Source organism: Canis aureus, chromosome 2, assembly GCF_053574225.1.
Source record: "Canis aureus isolate CA01 chromosome 2, VMU_Caureus_v.1.0, whole genome shotgun sequence".
NCBI classification, from domain to species: domain Eukaryota; kingdom Metazoa; phylum Chordata; class Mammalia; order Carnivora; family Canidae; genus Canis; species Canis aureus.
Genome location: NC_135612.1, coordinates 69,211,777 through 69,239,187, shown reverse-complemented (window position 1 = coordinate 69,239,187; position 27,411 = coordinate 69,211,777). Strand labels below are relative to the sequence as shown.

The window sequence follows — 27,411 nt, the reverse complement described above, 5'->3', positions numbered from 1 at the left end:
GGTGGGGTAGTATGAGGGCACACATTCCCTCATTTTGCCTAAAACAACTTGGGGTGGCTTCATGGTAGAGAAAATGTTTGAAGTGAGCCTAGAAGGACAAACAGGTGAGGTGGCTTTCCCATGTGCAAAGCTGCACCACTCATGAAGTCTGCTCAGCTGATTGGCGCTGTGACCCTATAGAGCAAGGTAGGAAGCAGGACAGCTATGGATAGAAGTCTTGCCTATGGACACACAGATTTAGTCCACTTCAGAATTCATACCCAAATCCAAAACTCTGAATGCAGAGCTCTTTCCACAAACTGCCTCCTTTATATCTTCTCTTCTTTACCAACCTGAAATTTATAACATTTAGTCATCAAAGTCCCACAAGGACACAGCCACTGCTGGGCCAGATGGCAGGGGGTTCCCAAAGACAGAGGAGTCACGCCCACATTTCAGGGAACTGATTAACAACTACAATCATCAAGAAGTGTTTGACCGTCTCCTGGAAAGAGGACATTGAAAGTACTTATAAGTCATCTCTGTCCGAGCACAGTTAGGGAAGAGTTAGTGACAGGCTGCCTTGGGAACAGGGGGCTTGATAGAGCCAGCAAAAATGTTCTCCATCAAGAGCGCCCATCGTCTTCTTTATGCAAGGTTTAAAATTCACTATATTAGTTTAAACTTGTCCAGAATGCATAAATAAATTTTTGTGGTTTTCCATTTTTTATAATCAAACCAATTGCTCTACCTCCCTCAGATATCAACTGTATTAGCTGCTTTGAAAAAATGTATATTAAAATGTATTAACCCAAAAAGGCAACTAAAAACTGGAATTTTTTAGAGAATTACAGAATACTGGAAAAGCGACTTGCACAAGCAGCTAATATAACTATTTAGGAAAAATACATAGAAAAAGAGAAAAAAATGTTTAAGGATGGATGACCGATCAGCTGTGGTCCAAAGTTTTCTACTGATTGAACAAGCTCAATTTCATAGAACTCTTCCTTACTCACTTGAATGCTTTAGTATGTTTTAGTAAAATTTCATTTCTTTCTCAGTGTGGGTTCGACCTATAAAGGCAAATGGATGCCACTGTGATTCCTTTTACATATTTGGGGTGTGTACGTACACCTGCGCAAATGCATGCTTGTGTATGTTTGTGCATGTGTGTATGCTCCTGTATGGGTGTGTGCACATGTGCAAGGAGTAAGGTGGGTGAAGTGCAGGAGAGAATGACTACTTTATACTACATCGTTGTTTTCTTCTTCTTCTTCTTCTTCTTCTTCTTCTTCTTCTTCTTCTTCCTTCTTTTTAGAAAGGAGGAGAGTGACAGAGGTGAGGGAGGCAGAGGGAGAGGGAGAAAGAATCTTAAGCAGGCTCCATACTAAGTGGAGGCTCGATCTCATGACCCTGAGATCATGACCTGAGATGAAATCAAGAGTTGGATGCTTAACTGACTGAGCCACCCAGGTACCCCTGGATCACACTGCTCTTAGTGATGGCTATTGCTGATCCCATCTCATAGCTCTGATTCCAGACTCAAGAAGCAATCACAGATCCCAATCCTTCAATACCTATGACACAGTCAGAGGCCAGATCTGAAATTCAGCTGCTCTAACTATTCATGCTTCTCTATTATGAGGCATCCTGCTTGGTATAGCGCACATCTGAGCTTTTTTTTTTTTCCCCCTAAAGGGGAATTATCAACAGACAGCAGAAAAGAACCTAAATATATATATACTTTTTTACAAAAAACAACACCAAAAAAAACACACAGGCAATTAGTAGTTTAAATGCTCCTCACTTCTCTTTAATACTTTCTAAAGATGTATTTACTTATGTCTAAAGCCTTCTACATTCCAAAACTATTTGAGGTATATAGAAAAAAAAAAAAAAAACCTTAGCTAAAGTCTCATACACACATACCATATATATATATATATATATATATATATAGAGAGAGAGAGAGAGAGAGAGAGAAGCATGTATATGTATGAGCTATATATATATAAATATACGTATATATACATATGTATAGCATGTATATGTATGGAACTTTAGCTAAGTTTTATATATATACATATAAAACATGCATATGTATATATACACACATATACAGATATCTATCTATCTATAAAATACATATTATGCACACATAGTGGTCACTGCCAGCCAACTTCCTCCCATGGTAATCTGGTAATTTGAACTTTTGACACAGCCAAAATTTCTGGGCCTTTTACTAACACTCTCAGGAAAGAGATGACTCTCAGGCTCAGGTGAGCCCGTGAGCCAGGACACCATGGCCATACGGATCCTGACACGAGTGCACGTGAGAGCCGTGGCCACCAGGCCCGAGATAGCTTGCCTAAGGTCACATAGAAAATCTAGGCCTAAACCCTGTGGCTCTGAAATTCCAGTTCTGTCCTCATCTGTCTGCCATTACTGCTGTTTCCCTAGCATGGGGCCTTCACAGGAAATGAGGACAATGTTTTGGGGGTCCTAAAGAAGGCAGGCCCTCAAAAACCTAGCGAGCCATGACAGTCCCAGACCAGCGAGTCTGGAATCCGCTCACACAAAGGGTAGGGACTTCAGAATAGCACAGGGTCAGATTCATTTGTTTGTTCTATTCAGGAGGGAAGGCAACAGGGATTTGCCAGGCTGTGGGGTCAGAAATCCTGCCTCTGGTCAAAGCAACTCGACCCTTCTTGGTTTCAGTTTTCTTACCTGTATAATGGTAACAAGTGCACCACCTCAAATGGTTTCCTTGAGACTGGACTGAGGTGACCTGTATCTAGAGGCATTCATCAATAGAAATATTAATGTGAGCCACATAGGCACTTTTTTCATTTATCAGACAAATATCAAAATTTATGGAACTTATGCTACCTATCTGACATTTTAACTGAGTTATAAGATTAACTTTCCATTTTTGCCAATACTTTCTCCTCTCCGTAACACCAAGCACAGCCCTTGCCCCATAATAGTCATGCAGCTGGTGAGTTATATAAATAAAAGTACAACATGGAGTTTTACTACATTCCCAGAAAAATCCCAGCATTTCTAGGCAATCAAGAGATGCTCATGAAGGCCACAGTCACCCCTCCTAAAGGTGGCAGTAACCACCATTTATTTCAGTGTCTGACACTTAGCCATCTCTCGCCCTGTGACAAAGCATTGATTATTATAGCTTTTATTATAAGTGTTCAAATGACCCAGGAGTCACATTAAGAAAAAGAAATACTTTTATCTTAACCCAAACATCCAAAACAGTATCTCATCAACACATAATCCCTATATGAAATTAAGAAGATGTTTTGCTTTTATTTTTTTTTCCACCACGTCCCCAGAATCCAGTGCGTATCCATTTACTCCTACAGCGCATCTCAGGCCATATGTGGCTGGTTGCAGCTGAAATGGGAGTGCAGGGGTACACAGAGTTCAGCAGAGTTGCAATTCTTAATTTAAGTGGAGAAAGTGCTCTCTGAATAGTCAGATCCCTTCACCCCACTCACAAAGTAGGAGGAAGCCAAGTTGAAATTGTAGGCAGGATAAGGAGAAACTGATCATCCTCTCTCCAGGAGCGAACCAGGTAATATTGAACAAATGGAACCTTCTGGAAGTTTGAAGCCCTGAGCTGGCACAGGCAGTGAAAGAATGCTCAACTGTACCTGGAGCCCAGGCCTCCTGCTTTGCCAAAAGCAATGATGGCAGCTCCCATCTGCAGCACTTGTTACTGAGCAGACACTAGGCTGGCAACTTCGCACACTGGGCCCCTGTGATGCTCACTGCCAAGTCTTGAACAGAACTGATCTCCCTGCAAGAAAGTGAGGCTCAGAGACATTCAGGGCCTTGTCCAGAAAGGTAGAGGCTGAGCTAGGAAACTCCACCTGAGCAGACAAAGTCAGGGATGTCGCTGCCCCTTTCACTCCTTGGTGATGCCTGGAGTAAGGGTACATGTAGTTGCTGGGCCTGACGATATGCTTCTCTGGTCCTGTCAAACATTCATACCTGGTAACGATCTTTTGATGAGGGACAGGGTTTCTTGGAAGGATGAGCAAAACAAACCCTCCTCTTCCCTTTGTAGATGGATTAAAAGGTTCCAAAGAGAGATCTAGCCCCCTCTCCGTTCACTCCCCTTTATCAAAGATGCTGTTTTCTTGGTCCTGCAGTGATAAGCCAAGCTCTGATTTGCAAAAATGTAAAAAGGCAAGTCTTCCCCATCAGTAACATTAGGCTTCCTTGGGCCCTACCACGCAGGTGTTCACTGCATGCCAGGCATGGGTGACACAGGGACAGCCCACAGGATTTTTCAGATGGAGGTTCCCTTGCACTCGAAATTAAATCCAAATTCCTTTCCAGGCCCAGGGATCCCCCAGGATGGGAGCTGCCTATCCCTCTGGCCTCAATCTGCTTCTTCAAGCCAAGCTCCCACCCCACTGACCTTTCTGTTCCTTTGAACACCTCCCAGCTCTGGGCTCCGGCATTTATTTGCTGCTCCCTCTCTTCTAAGCATCCTGAGGCTTAGGCTTTCTGGGCCTGGCTCTTTCTTGTCATTCAGATTTTATTTCAAACACTGGCTTTCCCTACAACACGGGCCCACCTGCTCTCTTTTAACCATATTCTTTCCCATCATCCTGTTTTATATTCCTCATGTACTATCCAGAACTATATTTGCTTGTTTGCAATGCCAATATCAGAACCTCCCAAATGGTGTCCTGACTCCTCTCTGCTGCATCCCCTGGGGCCTGGTATGATTTTTGTGCACAGTGGGTGCTAGCGATCCTATTTGCTGAATGAACACGTTGATGTAGCAGAAGGTTAAGCAAATGGCCCAAGGTACTGAGAAAGGCTCTTAATTCAATAGAAGGACATTCTGAACAGTTTGTCTATGAAAAAGGCTGTATCAGATGGTAGTTACTTCTTCATCCCGAGAGAGTCAGGCAGAAACCAGATGTTGAAAGAGGGTCTCAAGATTTCTAATGGTGACTGGACAAGATCACCTGAGAGTCTAGAAAATATTTTAATTAAAAAAGGAGGGGAAGCAGTGAAATAACCCTTCAAAATATTTTAATTTTCTCCTTAAGTCTTCTTATTACATAATTCACATCATGACCTAGATTTCAAATGTAATTAACTACAATATATTCCCTCAGTCCCACCACTGCAACACATTCATGGATAAAGAGAAATAACTAGAATATTCCACGAGAGGTAAATTTAATGCATCAGAAATAGTGCTGCCTATAATCCCTCTGTCTATGGACACCTTTCCAGCCCCTCAACAAATACTAGTGGCACAGCTGGCACAGACCAGTAGCTCCTCTTGGATGGCAAGGAGGCTCAAAATGCTCAACCACAAGTCCCATAAGGGATATAATGAAAGGGTTGGAAAGGAAGAGATTACTAACTGGGTGCTCAGGGTGTTCCAGGCAGTGAGCATGAGTACACAAATGAACTCAGAATTCTAATACTCGCAACAAAACTAGGAGGTGGTTATTCTCATTTTATCTTCCTTTTTTAAAGCAACAAAAAGGTAATGTGCAGTAGTGGGGAAAAAAAAAAAGAGCTTTTGCAATTGGGCAGATTCAGGATGGTATCCTTATAGCTCTCTGAACTCAGGTAAGTGTCTTCCTTGTCTGAACGGCAGCCCTTTTGAGAAGGGCTCAAAATACCCCTCTGTAAAATGGGCAAAACCTACTTCCATATGGAGGCCATCAACATTAAGTTGGCATTAAGTTGGTAAGGACATTTACCCTTGCCAAATATATAGCACAGGGCTTGGCACACAGCAGGCATTCAACAAATGTGAATGGCCTGCCTTTCTCCCCATGACAGATATTCGATCAAGCTATTAAAGTTCAACGACCTTCCCAAGGTCACAGACCTAGGAAGTGAGAGAACGAACATTCCATGGGCCATCTCTAAAGCCTGCTGTGCTTCTTTTCCTTTGAGTGGTGGTATCTCCCTGTGGGCAGCAGGGGAAATGCATTCCAGACAGAGGGGAGAGCTTATCCACGAAGATGAGAAGAGTAGAAAGGATGAGAGAGATTATACTGCCAGACAAGAACAAGCATCCAAGGGTGCTGAGTGATTTAATTTTCTGGAATGTACTGAAACCTCAGTAAGAACAACAGAACTGCCGTTTCCATACCCAACCAAACTTCTGAGCAATCAACAGAGTAAGTTTTTTTGTTCAACTTTAGGAGTCAAAAACATCTTCACTTTCACCTTTAAACAACTACTGAAGAGCACAGCGTGGTGGTGTCAAATTTCCATCCTTGGCAGGTCAGCTTGGAAACCAAGAAGGAGGAAATAGATTCAGCTTGTGCCTGTCAGTCTATGAAAGGACAGTGATATCTCAAGACTTACATAAATATTTATTTTCTTGAAATTGCCTGCACATGACACTCTTCAACAAATGTTGACACCCGCTTTTGTTTGGATTTACTTATGGTAATTGCTGTGAGGCCTACCTCACATGGGGTGGAAAGGGTTCAGGGCAGAAAAGACCCAAGGTCAGTCCACATAATGTAAATAAGTTTCCCTGGGTCACATCGACTGTCTGGGGAAAGGAGGTGTAATTGGTCCATTTTCCCCTTGAGAACGAAGAGGACTTTTCGAACGCTGTTTCCTCCAGCCTTACTATGCTGCCTGGTGTCCACAGCAGCGCTGGGAGTTCTCCCTATTTATAAAAGCCTACCTGGATAACGAACAGAACTCTGGAGAACTGAAGGAAGAAGGTATCTGGGCAAGCCAGGGAGGGCAGCACGGCGTGACAGGGATTTGGGGCCACAATATTTCTATCACAGTCTTGTTTCTGAGCCTCTGAGAACTCCACAAAACCATGAGGATGAAAAATGCAACGTGTCCCATAGGAAGTCTGAAGCCAGTTCACATAAGATTCTTCTCCAAGGAGATGAAAGATTAGGGCCAAAGGACCTGAATGAATAGTTGCTGGTAGGGGGTGAGTACAGTGTCCTTCCCAGGAGCTCGGGATGCCCCATTGTAATTGCCTAGCACAGTGCTTTTCAAACTCAGACGTGCACACCGGTCCCCTGGAGATATAGCTCAAAATGCAGATTCTGATCCAGGAGGTCTGGAGAGAGGCCCAAGAGTCTGTATTTCTAACAAGCTCCCTGGGGGAGCTGGCCTGGCCACCCTAAGCCCTTAGAATGGTAAGGACCCCATGAGTTCCAAATGCCCGGGGCCCATTCAGGTTCAGATACTATTCGCCATGGCCTTGGGCCGGGGACGGCCAATGTTCCTTTGGTTTTTGTTTCTTCCTATTGTTGGGGCAGTTTGTTTTTAATTCCAGGACTGGAAACTATTCATGGTAGACAAAATAGAGAGGGACCAGCCTGGCTACAGAGGTGGAATTAGCTGCAGAGGGGGTTAGAGGGAACATGCTGAAATTAACAGAGGATTTAGAGCCAAAAACGCTGGTTCAAACCACAGCTCTATAATTTCAAATCCACAAGACAGCATTGAAACTTGGAGCCTTAGATCCAATGCACTGGCTCTATATACTAATTGCAAGGATTAACTAAAACGCTCTATGTGGATGCTGAAGATATTGCCATATTGCCTGGCCCATGGCAAGCCCTCAAATCATGGTAGCTATTTTTGTCCCTAAAAAAAAAAAAAAAAAAAAAAAAGAAAGGCTGTGGGGTATAAATGGGATCTGGGGATGATAATTAGTCAAACACATTTGTTCATGATCCAAAGTACTGCAGTGACTCAACCAAAGAGGAGCTCAAGGAAGAGAGGACAGTGACATGCAGAAAGGTTCCTGGCTGTCTGTCTGGGAAGGGGCCATGCAGTGGGTCCTCCCTCAACACCCCCTGCACCTGCACGAGCGAGGAGTGGCCAGGTGTGTGCAGCGGTGAGGCCCCAGCGAGAGAAGAGGAGGAGGAGCTGCTCAACGTGTTTAATCTGCCTGGCTGTGCACAGAAGGCAGCAGTGACCTAAATAAATCCTTCATTAGAAGCAGAAACACGCTGGCACAGGCAGTACATGGCGCAGCTCTGTGACAGGAGGGCGGACGGGGCCTCTCTTATTACTCGGCGCAGCTGAGTGGAAAGGGGCCGTGCTGGTAGGCAGAAGGCAGGGAGGCCCACTGCCTTGACGTACCTGGGGGTGTGCAGCTTCAGTCTCTGCTCCAGGTGGGCTCACCCCCACCCCCAACAGGGGTCATGTGACTGTAGGAGCTTCTGAGCCCAGAGAGTCATCACCGCCCCCCACCCCCAACAGGTGATGAGCAGCCACAAATCCCTAGCATGTCCCCCAGAAATAGCCAGCAAAGACACACAGGGTATCAGAAGCCCAAGGGCCATGTGCCATCATCTTGTCTGGTCCTTATCCCTGCAGGATGGGTAAGGTAGAAGGAGCATGGGAACCTCAAGGTCAAGAGTGCAGAGGCTAAACCAACTTGGAAATCCAGGTCTCCTGTTTCCCACCCCAGCAGACACGAGACACATGGAAATCTGTGCATCTCTTGTGTTAGGGCAGAGGACATTAGGATAATCTGGGGCTGGAAATAAATGTGAGCAAACAAAGGAAATTCTTCCCCTAGACGCAAAGTGGAGGGGGGATTTACCTCATTTCTTAAGCCAGTTTGTATGGACTGAGTGTCTGTGTTCCTTCAAAATTCATATGTTGAAGTCTTAATCCACAATGGGATGGTATTTGGAGGCAGGGATTCCAGGAGATAACTAGGTTTAGATGAGGTCATAAGGGAAGGACTCACAACGGGATTAGTGATGGGATAAGAAGAGGGACCAGGGTGTTCTCTCTGCCATGCGAGGACACTGCCTGCAAGCCAGGAAGAGAGCTCTCAGCAGGAGCGGAGTCTGAGGGCATCTTGATCTCAGACTTCCCAGACACCACCACAACTGGGGGGGCTTGGCGGGTGGTGATGGTGGGGGGGGGGGGATGTATGTTGTTTTAGCCACGTCGTCAATGGTATTCATTACAGCTGCCCAGGCCAAATAATCCACAGCCCTTAACAGGGAAAAGCAAAGACAAGAGGTTTCCCTGGGACTGCTGCGTATTTCTTGGGGTAACAGGTGATATCTGGGGACAAAGTTGGCTGGCTGGTGGGGACTGCAGCAAGCATGGATCTGCCTTAAGGACCCAGCTTCTGTCAACTGCCCAGATGTTGGAGACCAAGGACCAGCGCCTGATCTTTGAAGTTTTCAAGATCCAGCTATGGATATTTATGTGAAAACTCCTGATTTTCATGAGTATCACAGACAGGTATTAGTTGCCACATAAGGTGAAGGTGGGGAAAAAAAGACTGACAGGTAAGCCTGCACACTGATGATGCCTGAGGTCCAGACTCTGCCCAGAGGTGATTGTTTTTTCAAGGCACCCACAATGTTTCTAAAATTGTTCTCAGTTATGGGGGATATAGAAACGATCCAGCCGTTGTCCTCAGAGCACCCTGTAAAGTAGAAGACACACACAGAAGGAGAGTCCTCACCATGGTCAGTGTGACCATAGATCTGGCCACAGCTATGAGACAGCCCGGAGGTGACACTGAGATGGATGGAGGAAGAGCAGGGAAGCCCCTATATGATCCCTTGGAGAGGACAACGGATGTCCTGGCATCATCTGGGAGGAGACTTGGGGTCTGCTCCTACGCTGGGGCTGGTTGGGAGGTACGGTCTGTGGGACACAGTGGCAGGTGTAAAGCTGCCCCAGCCTGCAGGTGTGGCATCTGGAGATGCTTCGGGCTCAGGGATTTAGAAAGACAGGAGGGAAAAGAGCCATGGAAGGAAGCGCCAGGTCCTGAGCCTAACTCTCAGTGACATCACTTACGCGCTCCAAGTTGGGGAGAGTGAAGGGAAAATCTTGGAAACCGCTGCTCATGTTTGGCCCAAGATTTTGTCTTTCCTTTTGAGTTATGCCTGTTCTTGGTTTAACACGATCATTTAAAAACAGACACTGAAGTGAGCACTTGGCATTGACAGGCACCGTGAAACGCACCAGCGGATCAGTGAGGAAGAAGCGTGCCTTGCCTGTGAAGAGCTGAGGGGAAATGGCACATAGGGACAATTAAAGCGGGCTGCCATCGCTGGTTTTGATTTTGTATCACCCGTGTTTCATCCCGTCCTGAATTAAATAGCTGCTGTTCACGTGATGGCCCTGAATAAAACAACAGCACAGGTTTTGTTTTTTTTTTTCCTCTACTGCACACACACATGCACATGCGACTATGATGTCTTTCTATCCCTCACTTGACAAACGTGAAAAACATCAATCAACTTGAATATTCCTTTATTCAGAAGCTCCAAGTTCTACAAAATGAGTGTCTTATCTGCCTCTGACTGGAGCTTTACTTTCTCTATACAGGGTTTACTTGACCAGGGAGGACCTGTCTTATTATCTCGCTCCTGAAGGGCTGTGTAATCTACCCAGAAGCACACCTAGACCTCACACTTGACACAACCTTCTCCGGGATCTCTTGTCACCTTGTTTCAGTATCGTCAGATTAACTATCATACTACATGTGAAGTTAAAGCATCACCAGCCCGCTCACTTATTCTTTCTGAATGTTGATGCAAAATGATTTGCATTTTGTACTTTTAAAATATTATTCACTTCTTATGACAAAGTATTTGAAACAACCTGGCATTAGGGGAAGACATTCGGGAATCATGATGAATTATAAGAGCTCAGATGGGGGAGGCTGGTGGTTAAGGGGGTGGGTTTGAATTCTGGTTCATCCCTTTCTCCCCCTTGGAGATCAAGAGCAAGTTATGTGACTCTGTGGGCCTCGTTCTGTCACCTGAAATGTAGGGCTGGTAACAGCGTCAACCTTGTAGATCGTCATGAAGATTAAATGGAACTTAACACATGAAGCGCTAATAAGAAAACCCTCGCCAAACGTCATCATTGCCACTGATCTCCGGCTTCCAACATTCTCGCTGAGAAAGGTCCTACTCAGGCAGTCAATATCGCTCGCACAGATCATTCCGGGCACATAAAATGCATCTCTGCAAAGTCTTCTTTGCTTGAAAGGGCCAATTAGGGGCACCTGTGTGGCTCAGTGATTGAGCATCTGCTTTTGGCTCAGGGCGTGATCCCAGGGTTCTGGGATCGAGTCCCACCCACATCGGGCTCCTTACGGGGAGCCTGCTTCTCTCTCTGCCTATGTCTCTGCCTCTCTCTCTCTCTATGTCTCTCATGAATAAATAAATAAAATCTTAAAAAAAAAAAAAGAGCCCATTATACACACAAGTGAACAGGATGCTGAGCTGTGGCTTCTGGAGGTAAGGTTCTGCCCCAAGTTCTTCCCTGATTTCTGTGTGACCTTGGTAAGGACGCAGAATTACTGTAAGTCTTGTTTACAGCAGGAAACACTCAGGTCATAAATTCGAAGATCCTCTGCCCTCTTGTATCTACCTAAAATGTGAGGGCTTTAGAGAATCAAGAAACAAAACTGTTTGTCATGGCAAGACACTATTATGCAAAACTCCAAACAAAATGATTACTATGAAAGTAAACCATATAGTTTCATCACTTGTGCTGGCATCAGTCTAACACTTCAAAGGTTAAAGGTGGCAACATATATTAAATTTCTACACTGCTGAGGTCTTTTGAATAATGGGAAACAATAGAGCTTCTAGCAGGAAAAGACGGTTCCCCTGAGTAGGATCTCCCTAACTGCACCTGCTTCTTTGGTTCTATTCAGATCATATTCAGTGTTCCTTCAATGAATATTAATTGAACTTAAGACCTGATTAAAAGGTGGGTTAATTAGATTTGGGGATAATCTATGAAGGATGCTTGGCCATTACTGGAACCAAACAAGATGACTAGCATTATATGGGATGTTTCTCAGTGACAATAAAATATACAATTATAAGAAGCCCTTCAGCCTGGGGTTGGGGCAGAGGGGTTGCGTGTAGTGTGCTAAGATTTCCCTTTACTGTACCCTAAAGGGTCAACTTAAAAACCTTCCCAGCTGTATGGAGTGAGTTTACCCCAGGGTTTTTTCTTGCTTAGAGTGAGATATGTAAGTTTGGGAGTGAGCAGAATTGCTTAGGACAACAGAAGAGGGATGAGAGCCTGCCACAGGAGTCCAGCTACTTGGTTCTTACCACATAGAATACTCAGAATCTCTCTAAATAAAGGAAGAAGAAACCTCTGAAGAATATTAGCATGCTGAGAAAACCAAAGCATCTGTCCATCCAGGATACCCATAAATCAGAGCCAAGATCTAAATAGACTTGCTATGTACCAGGCACTGGAATTGGAGACAAAACTGACATCCTGTCCCTTCCCTCAAATGCCTCATGCAACACTGCAGGGGTCAGGTGGAAACTGGGGGGAAGGGCGCACAAAGAGTGTGGCAAATGCATTGGGGTTAGGTCTGTAAGGGAGCTCCTGCCAGGCTGCTTGTTAGCAGGGCAGAAAGACTCACAGTCAACAGAATAATGTCCATACATGCATCACACTTAAAACCTTCTGGCCACATTCATGTGTCATGAGATAAGAACTATAGCAGGGACACCTGGGTAGCTCACTGGTTGAGCATCTGCCTGTGGCTCAGGTCGTGATCCCGGGGTCTAGGGATCAAGTCTCCCCACAGGGAGCCTGCTTCTCCCTCTGCCTGTGTCTCTGCCTCTCTCTGTGTGTCTCTCATGAATAAATAAATAGAATAATTTTAAAAAGAATTGTAGCAGACTGACATTTAGAAATAGTTTATTTTTGTGTTTCAAGATCAATGAAAAATGATGTGAGAATGCATTACCATGTTCCATTGACTGCACTTCTTTCTCCAACTCCTGGTGAACCAGAAGGAAAAAACAAAGGCATTATTAGCTGGGGAGGGAGTGAAGGAGAAACAGGAGTCTGCGTGGGATTTTCTATATTACTCCTTCTTGGAGCTATGTCAGTTGAGTTTGCAGGGACCCTAGTAGGGTTCTCTCATGAGGGACCCCAGCCAATCCCTCCCAAAAGGAATCTATTGGCCAAAATCTGTATGAGTGTGCACGTGTGATTGCGAGTACTTATGTGTTCATGTTTTTTTTTTTTTTTTTTTAAATTTTTATTTATTTATGATAGGCACACAGTGAGAGAGAGAGAGGCAGAGACACAGGCAGAGGGAGAAGCAGGCTCCATGCACCGGGAGCCTGACGTGGGATTTGATCCTGGGTCTCCAGGATCGCGCCCTGGGCCAAAGGCAGGCGCCAAACCGCTGCGCCACACAGGGATCCCTGTGTTCATGTTTATAGGCATGTGTGTATGCACCTATGTGACAGCTCCAATGATGAACTGAGTTTTCAAGACTTCCTGATCTCTAACATCCCTCAAGGCCATTAACACATTAATGAAGCCAACACGAATGTTGAGGCCCTGCAATCTGCCAGCCCATAGGATGTTTCTAAGACAATGAGTTTCCAGGGGTGCCAAAAGAACAAAAGTGACTGAGGCTACATTGCCTTTTAACCTTGACAACCACTTTCATCCCCCCCACCAACTGGTCTGAACATGCAGGAGGGTCTTGTCTCCAGATTGGTACCAATCCTAAACCAGCAGGCTCATTAGTGTCCAATATGTCATGGGAAAGGAGTAGGATTGACAAGGAAAAATGGTTCCAATTAAATGAGGCTTTGAGGATCATACTGAGATTTCTGGTTTTGGCTTTCCATAATTCATCTTCAAATGCTTAGAGTCACAGAGACAAAGACATTGAATAATGTGAGTTACCAAAATGGATTAGAAAACTGGATTTCAAGGGGACTTCCTCTTATGAATACTATCTTCCTTCTTCCTTTCCCCAGACACTGCCCAGGAGTCTAGGCCCAGGACACAGACCTCAGGCCTCCTGAATGCTGGCCCTCTCCCTAGCATTGACCAGGGACACCGGAAGAAGATGGGTCCCCTCTCAGCCCCCAGGGGTCCCACTGTCTAGGAGGAGAGATATGGAAACAAATACTTCTAACTCAATGAGGTTATGAAATAGACACTATTTTAGCAACTTCAAAATTAGCCAAGAAGAGGGTAGTTTGGGACATGCTTCATGGAAGAGACCCCTGAGTAACATTCTGAGGTCTGGTGGTTGGACAAAAATCAAGTTCAATGCTTTTAATCAAAATCTGACATAAAGCCTATGAACAAGGACATACGGAAATGAGAGAATGGTGACAAAAGATCTAAGCAAGTGAGTTCAGATCTACTGGGATTGTCTTAGTTATTCGCCCATGGAGAAGTCATTTTCCTCTCTGGGCCCCCACCAAAGAAAGGGAATGCTTTTTCTATCATCCTGAGTGGCTATAAGAATTAAATAAGGTATTATAGGAAAAAAAAAAAAAAAAACCCTTAGCCCATCTGACAAAGGATAGGTCGATCCTTAATACATAGGACCTCAATAATATTTGCTCAATCAGCAGTAGCTTGATGACCTTGGCTTGAAGAGAAGAACAGAAGGACACTAATAGCCATAATTTAGGTTTTATAACAACTAGTCTGCTTAAATAAATAATTGTCATAAGAAAGAACAACATTCCACCAATTGGCAAATCAGAAAAAGAGCATTCTTCGGTGAAAGCAGAAAATTCTGTTGTGTAGATAGCTATGCAGAGAGATGCAAATGATTAGAAAAAGCCAGAATTCAAAGCATAAAGTGGCCCTTAATGTAATGTTTTTAAAGGACAACGATTATGAGATAATTAGCCTTTGTGCCATCTTTAGCAGAGGACCATAAAGCACTACTCAAGTGAGAAAAGGCAGCAGGTGAAGGCACTTGTGAACACATGGGAGAGTTGAAATCAGCAGGTCCTGTGGCCTGTGTAACCAGGATCCTAACAAGCGGCTCGATGCCAACCCACAGCCCTTCTGCTGCTTCTTCAGGAATCTGTGTGGTGAAGGATGAGTGGCTGGTGATCATAAGCCTGCAAGGCAGGCCCGAGCATCAAGACTGAAGGTGTAAAGATGTCCCTGGAACAGGATTGGATGAGGCTGGGGTCCTGCTGGGATGTGCTGGGGTCATGGCTGAGATAGGCAGGGTCCTGGGTAGCAGTGACTCTACCCAGCAAACATTTTCTCGGACACCCTAATTCCCTGGTGGGGGACATAGAATAGTCACCCATCTAAGCTCCAGAGAAAGGAAGTGCAACACCAGCCTCGTCTCAGAAACTATTTCTATTTCTCATAATGGCACTTTAACTTCCCAACCCCACCACCGGAGGAGACCCTCCCACCCCTTCTCACCATGAAGGTCCCCCTATCCCTCAGCAATCCTGCACCGACATCCCAGACCCGGCATGAGGGGGTGCACAGCTCTAGAAGCAGTGGTGTGTCCTGCCCTCCGGGGAAGCTTTTTCCTGAGGGATGCAGCTGGGCCGGCAAGTAATTACACCAGTGTCACCTGTGTGGGAAGGCACGCTCCAGGACGACTGAAAAGGCAGGGCCCCAGTCAGGCCACGCTAGGCTAAGCGAGATAAACACCCCCTCCTCAAGCAGCACTTCCTCCCTTAGCTGTTTGTCGCATGTGGGTTGGTGGCAGGCCTCTGCTCAGTGAAGTCTCGCAGAGACCTAGAAAGACAGAGCACCTGCTGTCTCAAATAGCGCATGTCACCGAGTCAGAGGGGAAAAGCAAATGCACAAGGCATGAGCCGGCTCTCAAAGCTCTGGGCCAGATGTGACACACATCACTTCACTTTGTGCACAGCAAGTCACACGGCCATGCTGACCTTCAAACAGAGCACAACTCTAGGGTGGTCCACAGGGCTACCAGGAGCATATTCATCACGCAGTGGGGGCAGTGGATCGGGACAACACCCTAGACAAGCCTGAGAGAATGATAGTCTGAGCCTGGGGAGAACGACAGAAGGAACAACTCCCACCACACAGGGTGGAATGTCCACAATCCTGACTGATTGAGGGGACTCGGGGTGGCTGTGCTGTGGTCTGAAGGTGAGGTGTCCTGTAAAACAGGTAACAGCAAGGGAGAGGCTTGAAAGATGGGAACCGGAGTGCCATGCTGCAGGAGGTGAATTTGTACTACTTTTATTATAAAAAACAAAACAACAAAAGGAAAGCTAAGCCTTCTTTGATCATCCACTGAGCACATTAAATACTCTGTAGGAATCACCACATTTCATCCCCACAACTCCGAAACACAGGGTATCCTTAATCATTTCTTGGATGCCAACTGTCTGCCAGGCAGGTTCAGGTTTGATCCAGCTTTGGGGGCTCTGGACAACATCTCCAGCCTCCTACAATTTAATCTACTGAAACAGATTAAACATTAAATAGGTAAGTGTATAAAAATGCATAATTAAAAGTCATGAAGACTACGTGAAGTTTAGAGATTATTACCTTGCCCCAGGCGATGCTGCCATGAATCAACGTGGCTAGCCCCACATCTCTCCCTGTGTTTAAGGGTCCTGCACTGAAATGCTAATGCCCTAAGTCATGGGGATCCAGGACATTAGGTTCTAAACATCAGGGGTTAGGGCAGGGACCTGATGAGGTTTTGCAAAATTTGCTTGGGTCATGGGGAGGGATTAACGTAGAGAACTACTGCAGATTGCAAAAGATAGTAAAAGTTACAAAGCTGGGAAAGAAAATCAAAGTGAAAGGAGAAGAATAGAAGATTTGTATTTCAGCTGAAGACAGCTCAGTCATGAAACTGAGCAGGACCAATCGTCTGCTGCAAGGACTGCAAGGTACGAACAGGAGTGTAATAGTTGCTCAAAGGCAAGAGAGACCATTTCGGGGTTACTGTATTCAATTAATTGCTCTCTTCTACCATTTCAAATGACTGTGTACCTCTATTTCCTCTTCTGTAATTCTGACCTGTGGGCTTGTGAGCAAATTTTTGGTAAATGGAACCTACTGGGTTTTTTTTTTTTTTTTTAAGATTGTATTTATTTATTTGAGAGAGAGTGCACAAGCATGGAGGGACATGTGGGTAGGGGCAGAGGGAGAGGGAGAAGCAGGCTCCCCACTGAGCAAGGAGCCCAAGCTGGTGCTTGATCCCAGAACCCTGAGATTAGGACCTTAGCAGAAGGCAGGTGCTTGACTGAGCCACCCAGCCGTCCCCCTATGCGGGAATCTTGCACAGGCTTTTCAGAAAGATTTCCTTTCCCGATTAAAAGGAGAGAGTTCCCCCCACCTTGCTCACTTCCTAAGTTAGAGCAGGATGATGAGAGGGGCCACTGCCACCTGGGAACACCACGGCCCTCTCACTCCTTGGAGGGGGATCAGCCAGGAGGAGGAAGCAGGCTGGAAAGGGATACACAGCTAGATCCTCAAGGACCTCCTTGCTTTTCAAATAAAATCAGCCTTACCAGCACAAAAAGGTAACAGGTGCTATGAACTACTGCATTATGGACGTTTAGTCTGTACTAGCTCAAACAGGTGTTTTCCATGTATTACATCATGTGATTCTCACCACAAAAGCCCGTGAGGAAGTACAAATCCAGTGAACAGGTAAGGCAACTAAGGTTTGCAAAAACAAAATCATTCCTCCAAAGTCATATAATAAGCTCCCTTCTGGAGCAAGGGGGATCCTCTTGTGGCCAGAGTCACCACGATCTCCAGAGGATGCTCTCCCCTTGAGAAAGACTGAGGAGGATGGGCCCATCCCCATGGAAATGGTCGGTTCCTATGCTGTGTGCAGACAGGGCTTAGAGATCAAAAGCATGAAACCACTTCACGGGGAGTAACAGGGCAGGAGAGACACCGCCCTGAAACCCTCTTTAGAAGAGCTGATGCTTAACAAATGCAGATTTAAAACCAAACCAAGAGCAACAAACCCCCTTGCAGTTGAGAGGACCATGAAAGGCACCATGGCCAGTCCCTCCACAAGATGGCACTGGGTCCCTTTGTCTTTTGTCTTTATCTGTGACTTTGTGCTGTCACAGAATGGGAGGGAGGCCTGAGCTTCACTTTTTATATCCCATTCCTTGTTCTCGCCCAGCATCTCACCAAGACAGCTTTGTGTCCTTCCCTCAAGGGCATGGGCATTCAGTTGGGGTCCTGAGAAGCCCTGGGGAAGGGTGGGGAGATGGCATGTACTTAAATGACACCATGGGGATTTAGACCAAGTCTCCTGAAGACTGCCTCTTTACAACACGTCCTGGCCTTCCCTGTTCTTCGAACTCTTCTGGTTATTATTATTTTTTTATTTAAATTCAATTACCCCAGATAAAGTACATATTTAGTTTTAGATGTAGTGTTCAGTGATTCAGCAGTTGCGTATAACACCCAATGCTCATCCCATCACGTGCCCTCCTTAACGTCCATCACCCAGTTTACTCCATCCCTTACCCACCTCCCCTCCAGTGAGCCTCAGTGTGTTTCCCAGTGTTAAAAGTCTCTATGGTTTTTGTTTTTGTTTTTGTTTTTTTTTAAATAGTTTCCCTGCCCTGGCTTGTCCAGTTCCTTTTCTTCCCTTCTCTCTTTCTTGGGATCCCCCTCCTCTCTCTACCACACTTGCCCTAACAGCCCCTTCTATACCTTCTCTCCATGCCTGTTTTTCACCTCTTGGCTCAGAAAATGAAATAAGTGTTGCTTAAATTATACAAATTAAGTTTAGAGAAATAAAGAGCAAAAGTCTCAGATGCCCTCCCATGAATATGATGCGTGAGATCAATCCTGGTCTCTGACGTGACCCTGTGCAATCTAGAGCTTACGGCTGGCTTCTGACATCCCAATAACGGCCTTTCTTTTTATGTTAACCATGATTCAGGCACTGTGGCAATGCTTGCCATACTCATTTGGTTTAATGTGCACTAAACGATCATCTGCAACAATTTAAATTTATGCCCATTTTGCAGATGTGGAGATGGAGGCTTATTAGCGATGAGAAGTAATTCGCCCCCTGCGGTGTGGCTGAGAAGCGGCAAAGTGGATTCTAACCAGATCTCAAGTTGCAGAAGCCTGTGTGCTAACTGTTGTGTCATTTTGCCCCCTTTCTGGTCCAGGCTGCGCAGAAGCACATGGCTAGTGAGCATCTCGGGTTAAATGCGGATTTAGTAATGTTCTCTGCAACAGAAACTAATGATCTGGGCATGAGCAATATCTCAGTACCTAAGAAAGCCTAAAACTGCTTTGGAAAGTCCACATGCAACAGAAGCCTTGTTAATTTAGTTCCCCACCAGGTTATTACCTAAAATGGAAACGCAACATTTTCACTGCCATCCTCAGAACAACCTACTCCAGTGGTCTTAGGGGAGCTCTCTGACTCAATTTATCACCTGAGGTCATCTACTTGGAGGAGCAAGTCTGGAATGCCCCGGAACAGTTTTATTAGCTTTGGATTCAGCGGATGAGGGAGCGTTTGCAGGTGTGGGTTTTCAAAGCACAAAGTTTCCTTCAGTGGCCTCAATGGAGCCCTTGTGTGGGCCTCGTCGTTGCAATCCCAGCCCTACAGGAACGTGCTCGGAGCAGTATTTGTGTGGAATAAGGCACTGCATTGGTGGACTAGACGCTACCCTGGTGACCTCATGGGGTGGAAAGACTGTCTTCCAGAGGGTGTTGGGAATAATCCGGCGCACACTGTCACCCCTTGGGAGAGAATCTGTCTCACTTACGAAGTGCACTGTGAGACCTCATTGGACTCACAGTTCTTTTGCTTCTTTGAGCAAACAAATAAGCTTTTGCCTTGCTTTGATCAGTTGCTTAGCTCACCAGAGAAAACAACCCTTCCTTTTTCTCCTTGGACCACACCCTGGTCCAAGGTCAAGATGACATCACCATCAAGATTACTGTGCCCTCCCTGTTCCAGCTTCCTAAAGTTCCAGGACTTTCACCAAAGTAATCACTCAGAACCGTCGCCACAAGAATAGGAATGTTTAAATAAAAAAATAAAATGCAGGGCCTTCAGTTAGATTTGAATTTCATACAACAAGGAATAATCCCTTAATATTTAGAATCTGGGATACACCTGTGCTAAAACATTACATGTCGGTTCTCTGAAGTTCAAATTTAACTGGATGTCCTGTATTTTTAGTTGTAAAACCTGGCAATGCCACACAAGAACATACGTGTTCTTGAGCATTAGGCTAAGCGTTGCATATTGGCACTCTCCTATCATTCTCATTAGAACGACGACAAAACTGAAGCCCAGAAAATTGTCTATATCTCAGGATGACATAGTCCGTAAGGGCGAGATGACAAATTCAAACAGATGTGACTTCAAAAGCCTTGCTCTCCCCACCACAGGGAGAACTCCAAAATCTAATCCCAGAAATCTGTCCCTGTCACCTTCTCCCTCCTTCCTATCCAGGACACTGGGGGGAAAAAAAAATCTGGTGTAAGACGTAATTTAAATAAAGTGCCAGCGAGTTTTCTGGAGGAGGCAGCCAGCCCGCGTTCGCTCCTCGCCACTCGAGTATTTATTTTTCTGAGCACAGCGAGGCGAGCATGCTTTTCATTTCAGCTGCATCTGCAATCACCTTTCTCCTGCTGTATTTAACTGCTGATACAGGACTCTGATTTACTAAACTAAGGAGTGGAGACATTTACATAAAACAGCTTACTGCAGGGTGTACCTAATCGGCAGGAATTCTAGGGGAAATTCAACAAGACACAAAATGCATCTCGGAAAATGCTGAAATGGAAGTTCTCCACGAATGAAAGGAGATGCGAATGTTTTAAATCTAAATATATTTCTTCGTTTATATAAAAATACGGGCTCCTCTGGTCCTCCAGGGACTTAAGGAGTTCCACCTTGAGCCATCTGCTCACTGCAGGTGGAGGAGAATCGCGGCTGTGGATCTGGGGTCTCCCGTCCGTCCTCCTCCTGAGGATCTGAGAAAAGTTGCCCAGACTTATCACACTAAACAGAAATAAGGAATTATTAGATGTTTCATTCTTTTCTCTTCTTTTTCCCCCATTTTTTAAAAATTCTTTTAAAATCTCTTTCATTCTTTGCATGCCAGAGTGCTTTTGCACAGCCAGGATCTGTTCAGCGAAGTGGGAGGGGGGTGTAAAGATGCCAGTTATTCACCTGGATTGACCACACAGGGAATCCCTAATGGGGACCAATGAGGCCTCAGTGAGGGTTTGTGGGGGGGGGTCTATACAAATGTTGACTCTGTTTTATCATCCTTTTTTGGCTCTTCTCTCCATGCCTCTCTCTTTCCTTAAATATTTCTTCCCTCATGAAACCTTCCCTAGTTCCCCCAGAAAGAAACGTTGCCTGTTGTTTCTTTTCTGAGTAACCACTTGGAAGGAGGCATACTGTTCTAGAAGCTGGTGGGAGAAACACTGGTGCTGGTCCAGATGTCTGCTCCCCTGGGGCAGGGATTCTGATGGAGAGTCAGAGAGGGTAAGCAAGTCAGCCGAGGAAGGAACAAGTAGCAAGATAAACATTACTGCCACAAATCCTGCTATGAGACAAAGTATTGCAATGAAAGAAATAAACACAGTGATTGGAGGGAGGTGTTCTCCAGGAAAGGTCTGTCCACAAGCAGAGGCCCAAGCACAGGGCCTTTACCACCCCACCTGTATGCAAAAACATGCTAATTTATATGACTGCCATACTGTAAATTCCCTATAAGGAGAAAACCTATTTTTTTTTTCCTGCATAACTGCCACCATGGTGACGACAGTCAATATCCAAAAGCCTGGGGCAGTTTGGGGGAGGGTGTATCAGGGTTTCAAAGGGCATAAGTACGGTTCACACATAGAACCAATTTTTAAAATACTTCATGAATAAATGAAATAAAATATTCTCATGAATAAATAAATACAGTCATTTCATGAGAGACACACTGAGAGAAGGGCAGAGAGACATAGGCAGAGGGAGAAGCAGGCTCCCTGCGGGGAGCCCGATATGGGACTGGATCCTGATCTGGGAACTCCTGGATCATGCCCTGAGCCCTTAGCCGAGGGCAGACAGAACGCTCAACCGCTGAGCCACCCAGGCATCCCAATAAATATAGTCCAAAAAAAACAAAAAGAAGGTGCCGAATATCACAAACTCAGCAGTAAAGACAGCCTTCCTACGCTACTTGCTCACCTTAGTTACCTACTCTGTTGTCATCATTTATTAATGTCTTCCATGCTGGTCTACAATTTCCTTGAGGACTGGTCCTTGATGGGTTTCATTCATGAATGTATTCCAGCACTTAATCCAGTGTCTGGCACAAGGTGGACACTCAATAAATGGGCTCAGTAGTCAATTTCATTAAAATTAAGAGAACAGTCTGCTATCAGGAGTTTACCCACAATAGCAACTCCGAGAATATAATCAAGGGTTCAACCTCCAACACGCAGAAATCTTTCATGTCAGACAATGACATTGTGCTTTGAATATGTTGAGTCAGAGACTGAACTGAGATCCCTGGCTACCCGCCTGAGGTACCCTGGATTCTCAGATGGATCTTCCCCTGATTTACTCTTAGCACATCACTACCTAATGTAGGACAGATCATACTTCTTTATTTTGCTTTTGTCTGTCCCGTCCTCTAGAAGGCAAGTACAAGGGCAAGGATTTCCATCTGTTATCCCCTACTGATGACCGGCGAGTAGCAGGATCCTTGGTCCATGGTCGGAACTCAGTACGCACATGTTAAAGGTCTACTAAATGTGATCGTTGTAACTGCCTCCTAAAACAGGGGACAGAAACAACACAAGCAAACACTCCATAAACACAAAGGTCAACTCACTGGATTGCCATCTACACAGCACACCCTATACACCATTGCCCCAACATTCCAGGTAACTAATATTACTGAGTCTCATATTCCCACCAATTTCTCTTCTAACCCCAGAAACCAGAGGCCATATACCGGAGGCCTGTGGGACAGATATAAGGCCTACCTACTGAAGAGTTCTGCTTGGCCCACATATTACTTTAAAATATTGACTTAGCTGCTGGCACTTAAAACTCAGTAGGTTCTATCTAAAATTGTGAACTTACAGCCCATTTAGGAGGAAAAAAAAAAAAAGGAAAATAAAATGTGGCAGGGCTTGGCGGGAGGTCCAACTGGCAACCCTAGGTTGGATCTGAGCTCCAGTGGCCACACTTCTGGCCCAGGCCCAGGTCCTGAGGCCCCTTTCACTCAGGCTGTGACAGGCCTGGCCTCCGAATGCATTTCGGTGTGCGACCCCTGCTGGAAAGTTACCAAAAAGCAGGCAACATGGAGAAAAAAAGTAAAGATGCCACTGGGATCTATTTCTGTTATGTTCAAGCCATTCCTCGGAAGAATAATGTATTCATTTTTCTAGAACTCTGGTGGTACCACATAACTATTGACAAACTATGGCCCGGTAAATATTATTCTAATGGCCTGAAAATGCTATGAGCTTAATTCCCTGTGGGTAGAGGAGGCTGAGAAAGCTTCATGCCGGAGGCAGGCCTGAAGATGGATCGGGAGAGGCTGTCCATCAGCTGGCTACAATGCTGGCTAACTCAAAGAGAAAAAGGAATTTACTTGAAGACTAAGGATTACCTCTAGGAATTGATTAGAAGTTGAAAAGCCAGGCTTGTTAAAAGAGAAGGAATGAAGGGAACCTTAGTTAGTGTCAGGGAACATGTCAGGATCATGCCATGGGAACAGCACCCCGGGGAAATCCTGAGATATTCATGCTGCTGCTGACGCCACTTGATTCACGACTCTGGGTGGTAAATGAACACTTAGCTGTCCTTGTGTCCTTTAGCTAGTCCCTCAAGATGCCAGGTCCCAGGTGAGATCATCCTACGGACCTCGGCTCAGGGCCCGGGGAGACAATAAGGAGAGAGAGAAAGCTCCATGAGCTTTCTTGAAAAGTCCCTCCATGAGCACCTACCAACACGCTGAAGTCCACTACAGATGAGGAGGACTTTAGGTAATGAGGGGAGGGATAGGCAATGCAAACAGTGCAGCGGAGCAGAACAAGAACAGACAGACCAGAACTCCAATCTGGAATCCTTTGTACCTTCAGAGAATCAGTTAACTTTCCTTCTGATCTGCAGATTCCAGATCTTTAAAATAGAAATCATGCCATCTGCCCATGCACAGCACAGGGTTGCTGTGAAGATTCCATTCAAGCATTCATTCACTCATTTCAAAAAATACTTATGGAGCCTTTATTAAGTGGCTAGGCACTTAGCTAGGTCTTGGGGGCAAATCTGGACCACCGAAAATGAGAGCCTGTGCTTTATGCTGATGACAGTTTTAGACAAGGGAGATTCAGGTCATCTCCTGGAACTGATCATGTATCACTTTTCCCCAACTGATACGCTCATCTGCAACTATCTTCCGTTTCTGATTAATCAGCATCAAGGCCCTTCCTCCATATAGATATAGTTATATAGATATAGATATATAGATATGACTTAGGACATATAAAATCCATGAAGTTAAAAAGAAAAAAAAAAACTCTAAAAAAATTTAACTCTGATTCTGAAAACAGGAAACTAACCATTCTGAGAAGCACTGAGGCCTGGCACTAATGGATTTCAGGTGATCACAAGGAGATACTGGCCCATTATATGAAATCCTCTCCATTTAAAGTTGAGCATATGCGATTCACGCAGACATACACAAATTGTAATTAAAATTAACATTAAAATAGACCAATAGGAAAAGCACGTTAAGTAGCCCTGAACATTTTCCACCAGGGTTTTAGAATTGCCGAAATGCTCTTCACATACATTTTCTCACTTTCTCATAATAACCTTTCAGTCTATTTTTCAGAGGAAGAATCTTGAGAGATCTTCTCCCTGAGAGAGGGAAAGATAATTTGCTTCGGGTCTAGGGCAAGAAGCTGGCTCCAAATCCAGCTAGCAGGCTCGCCAGCCTCCCCACTTAGGGCAGTTTCAGAGGGAAACACTGGGTCATTGGTGGAGTTGAAGGAAGATAGATCAAAGCTGTGGGAAACAACTCAATGACCCCCTGAAAAGTTCCTGCATTTCCTACATAGCAGCTAGAACATTACCACTCCCCAGCTTCACCTTCACCCCCTCCAAGACTAAGACTGTCTCTCTGAACAAGGACTCTAGCTTGGAGACAAGCCCTGCAACCTGCTGTCTGAGCCCTGACTCATCAGGACTTCTCCATCATCTCCATCAGGACATCAATATATTTTAGTGTTGCTCTCCCCAATCTCTAGCCTCAACAGAGAGAACAGACTCAGTACTCACGGTGGGTATGTGCTACCCTGGGTAGATGCCCTGGCAGAGGGAAAAGCAGTCCATGTTTCCAGCCCCTCCAGTCACCACCAAACGGTGATTCCAGGTAAGAAAAGCTTCCACATTGCTTTCCCTTCAAAGAGTTCTTTCAAGGCCTTTCCAGCAAAGGAGTTTCCTCTTTTGACAACAAAAGCACAAGCCTCTACTGTCTTGTGGAGTCCCAGGAAAGGGTTCTGAACATCTACGCTGTGCAAAGCACCTCTTTAAGCTGGAGGATTCATCGCTTCATACCAGGGTTCCCAATGACAGAACTAAAACCCCTGGGCTTTTCCAGATCTCAAATCCAAGTTTAACGTACCACTTTCTCACCAGTTTCCCAAAGGAAAAAAAAAAAAAAATTCCCATCTTAAAGCTGCAGTGCATCCTACACCAGGCTGCCTCACCAACCCTCACTCAATGCTACTGTCCTAATTAACTCCTGGGACTTAGGAGTGAGTGCGCAGTCACGAAGTTGTTGATCCCCCCCCACCCCCCACACACACACACTCGGCTGAGAGTTAGAGGGACCCACGGAAGCCCGGAAAGGCTCCTTAAGAAACTGATCTTTTTCTTCCCAGCGCTGGAGAAAACCTTATGTAACACAATGGTCCATTTGAACACGTTCCTTCTTCAATTTTATGGGAATAAAAGAACGTAAGCCCTGGAAATAAAAAAGGGTAACACGGGGATGCGGATTTGCAGCCGAAGCGTCCACCTCCTGGAATTTCACGAGGTCAGGCTTATTCGAGGTCAGACTTACTCTAACTGCACCCAATCTTTACTGAAAACGCCGAAAGCAAGAATAATTCCAAGCGCCAAAGGACGGGCTTTAGAAATACAGGCAGGCAGAAGTTAGGTTAAGTTCCCCCTCCCCCCACCCCGCTCCTTTTTAAGACGGAATTCCTGGAATTAACCCTTGAGTGGAAGCTGATCATTGCATTTCAATCTTTTAAAGTGCGATTGGGCTGCAGAGCGAGAACGCACGAGTTGGGACCCAAAGGATCCTGCGTGCGCCCGGGCTGCAGCCATAGAAGCCGGCCAAGGAAAGAGCCCGGGACACTAGGGACCCCTCGGGGGACCGGCTGCCCAGGCGAGCGGCGGGCGGCGCAGCCGAGGGCGGTGCCGGGTTTCGAGAGCGCTGACCGAGGGAGGAGGACCCGGTACACTCCACCCGCAATCCCTTGGTCATTCCTTGCAGCTGCTCCCAGCTAGCAGGGTGCCGCTGCTGGGAGCGCAGCGCGAAGAGAGTGGATTTGGAGTCGCCTCCCCAGAATCTCCCCAAAGCATCTTCTCGCAAGTAGTGGATAAAAATAGCCCTCGGATAATGCTGGGGGAGGAGCGAGACGCGCGCGAGGCGAGGCACCGCGAGGCAACGTCTGGTCCTGCACGGTGGAGGGTGGAGGAGGGATGCGGCCCCGCTCGCGAGCCAGCGGCCTGGGTGCGCGGGGAAGCGCGGGCGCCCGGCGGCGGAGGAGGTGACTTGGGAGGCGCAGAGCGCCGGCACTCAACCGCCGAGCCCAGCGCACCCCGCACCCGCGTCCTGCATCCCCGCTTCTCCATCCTATTCCCCGGCTCTGGAAGCCGGCCCTCCGGCTCCCGGGACAGGCTGGGGCCAGAAGGGGGAGCAGCGCGCGGTCCGCGTCCGGCTGGGAGAGCGCACCTGGAGACGGCAGGCGTGCGAGTGCGCCGCTGGGGCCGAGAGGGGTCGACTCGCTCGCTCCGCGGGTGGGCGCCACGCCTCCCCCGACCCTCACCTGCCGCCACCACCCAAGGTGCTCCAAATAGAAAGACGCAGGGGAAAAAAACAATAGGTAAAAAGTAAAATGAAAAGCAGGACGGTGTAGAACTGCCATTCGGAAAAGAGGCGACCTACTGCCCGTAGCCTTCATCTCTCTCCTCCCGAGCATCCCCGCCCCTCGGGAGGTGTCCCACCTTCTCCTCCACTCTGGCCAAATGCAAAGGCAAAGCAGACCTCGGTTTCCCCCCCCGGGATGCTCTCTCGACTCACTGACTTTTGCTGACTGTATCCCTGGCCCCGGTTCCCAGCCGGAGCGGTACCCGGGCTCTGCTGCGCGCGGCGCTCCGGCTGCCCTGCACCGTCCTGGGGAGATGCGGCGGGCACCAGCGAGCCCCCTGACCCGGCTGGGAGAGGATCCAATGCACAAAGTCACAGACCCGAATGTCTGTCCATTAAAAAAAAAAAAAAAAAGAAAGAAAGAAAAAAGAAAGAAAGAAAAAACAGAAAACAGTCCCTCAAGATTTGCAGAGCTTATTAGGCAAGCAGAAGGTGAGAAGGATGGGAAACCCCGGGT

At 46.2% G+C, this 27,411-nt stretch overlaps 1 protein-coding gene across 1 annotated transcript in view; it reads right to left on the bottom strand.

Annotated features, from left to right (window-relative positions):
- The window catches only part of HS3ST1 (heparan sulfate-glucosamine 3-sulfotransferase 1), a 30,542-nt gene that overhangs the window by 2,821 nt on the left and 310 nt on the right, over positions 1 to 27,411 (bottom strand). The gene's annotated exons all lie outside the window — the stretch shown is intronic.